This window comes from Penaeus monodon, chromosome 9 (assembly GCF_015228065.2).
Source record: "Penaeus monodon isolate SGIC_2016 chromosome 9, NSTDA_Pmon_1, whole genome shotgun sequence".
In the NCBI taxonomy this organism is placed as follows: domain Eukaryota; kingdom Metazoa; phylum Arthropoda; class Malacostraca; order Decapoda; family Penaeidae; genus Penaeus; species Penaeus monodon.
The window spans coordinates 12430244-12432622 of record NC_051394.1 but is presented as its reverse complement, the minus strand read 5'-3'; the positions used below and the strand labels follow the sequence as shown (position 1 = coordinate 12432622).

The window sequence follows — 2379 nt, the reverse complement described above, 5'->3', positions numbered from 1 at the left end:
AGCTCATTAAGTCTTATGGGTATGCATAACGTTTGTGGTTAAATGCTGCAATGTTGCATGGAGACGGGCTCCTCAGCTTACAGTCCTCCCCGGCCAGAAGTGCGAAGGCGGCCGTGGAGAGGGGCAAATCCTTCGAGGTATCGTTCCTAGACATGATCAAGTTCGGCATCGTCCATCCGGGTAGATCTTGGCATCGTGTCGTCAGAGGGAAGCTGCTCCTCTCTCGGCCGGCGAGCACGACCTTGACGCCCGGGCAAAGCATCATGGGGACCGCTCCTGAAAAGTATGACGCAATTAGTTGGCTGCTCTAACTGTATTAAAACTATGTGTATGTGAAAGCTGTATGAAGTTCTTTAATTATTAGAAATCTTTTATTTAAATTTAAAACATGGTATATTATAAAACTGTAAACAATTGGTAAATAGATACTAAATGAGCTTTAAACAAGAAAAAAATAAAAGTGAAGTTCTCAATAAGATCACTTAAAAGTAACTAATAAAGATAAAAACGAAAGAGAAATTGACAATAAGATCAGTAAAAAATATATATAATAATAATAATAACAATAATAATAATAATAATAATAATAATAATAATAATAATAATGATAATAATAACAATAATAATAATAATAATAATAAAGATAACAAAATAGAGGGGAAAATGACTGTAAAAAACGAGGTAAAATATAGGTAAAATATACGTAAATGCAAATGCAAGTAAACTTATCTAAAAGTAATAAAATCCCATACAAGGAAATTTAATACCATGAATCATAAAACATAAAATGTAAAACGTAAAACCAGGAGATTAAGCTTAATAAAATAATAAAACAGATTAGTGTGAAAGTTTGCAGAGCAAAGCAATGGAACGAAGTAAAATGGAATGAACTAAAAGGGGAAGACAAGTATTAAAATAAAAATAAGTAAGGACACGAATAAACTAAAAGCCTAACGAGCTAAAAATGAAAGAAAAACAAATCTAAAAGAACAATTTCAGATATCACCTACGACTGAGAATCTAACAGCATCGTCACCAAACCGGTTGGTCAATTTCGACCTAGGGCGGCCAGTCTGACGGACCCGAACAGAACCAAGAAGTAATTCTGCTCAGGGAGTAGTCTTCCCCTTAGATATGGATGTTGTGGCAACAGGCTCATCTTCGGGCTCGGGATCGTCAGGTCCAAAGTCGAGCTCTAAAGGAGGGACATCAGGCTTCAAATCATAGTGTAAGCACGGCGTTGTGTGTTAGGCGGCACCGTATCATCTAGCAGGAAAATTACTGGCCCTAATTTTCTAACAAAGCGGCAAGGCCCAACCCAGCGGGAACCAAGAGGCCCATCCCTAAAGAAAGCGACTCTAGAGCCCTTGTTATAATGCCTGGCCCATGTTCCCTGTGTACACCTAGCCGTTTCTGCTGCTAAGTCTCTTGCCTTTCTCATACTCTCTTGAAATTCAGAGGCTCTAACATGGTCAAACTCTATTAGATTCGTATTTGTTAATGGAAAGTGAGTGTCGGCCTAGTAATAAGAAAAGAGGCTGTTCATTCGTAGACCGATGGATGGAAGATTTGAGGCCCAGACGCACAGTGAAGAGACACTTGGGCCAATGAAGGGTTTCTTTCTCAGCAAGCATAGTCAAAGCAGTCTTCACCACACGATTGGTTCGCTCTATTATGCCATTGCTCTGCGGATGATATGCTATGGTTAAGTAATGATCAACCTGCATATTATGCCATACCTCTCTAAACAGTTCAGCAGTGAACTCTGGACCATTATCTGTGAGTAGATATCGAGGTGGGCCAAAGAGAGTGACCCAGTGGTCTAAAAAGGCAGTTGTTACAGTGGCTGAAGTCTTATTCCTGAGGGGAATCAACTGTAAAAAGCGACTGTGGTGATCAATTATGCTTAAAACATAGCAAAAGCCCTTTGTGGAAAGCCCCAAATCTGTGATTTTGGCAGAGACACCCTTCATAGGGAATCTCGTTGCTGATAAGGACTATAATGCAGCTTTTTGAGTGTTTCCTCTGCTGTGCTGGCAAGCCTCGCAAGCCTGGACATATAATCGAGACTTTTTCAACATATTTAGAAAGTAATACACATTTCTAAGATTAAGGTAAGTTCGGTGAACACCAGGATGAGCAGCTAAAGGAGGCCCATGCTCAAGCTTAAGTGCCATTGTTCTGAGAGACTGAGGGACCACTAACTGATGAATGGTCTGATCTGATGTGGTACAACACACCCTGCTGTAATTCAAATTCTGATAGAGCTAGTGGTAGCCATTTCTTAGGTAAAGATTCCTCCTGAAGGTACGAAATTACTTCAGCCTACAATGGATCCGCCATTTGAGCTTCCTTAAGTTTTGCAGGCTCCATATGTGT

General features: G+C 39.9%; 1 pseudogene; it reads right to left on the bottom strand.

The window, feature by feature from the left end:
• LOC119576624 overlaps nucleotides 1-1973 on the bottom strand; it is a 2050-nt pseudogene extending 77 nt beyond the window's left edge.
• Nucleotides 1974-2379: the final 406 nt, after the last annotated feature.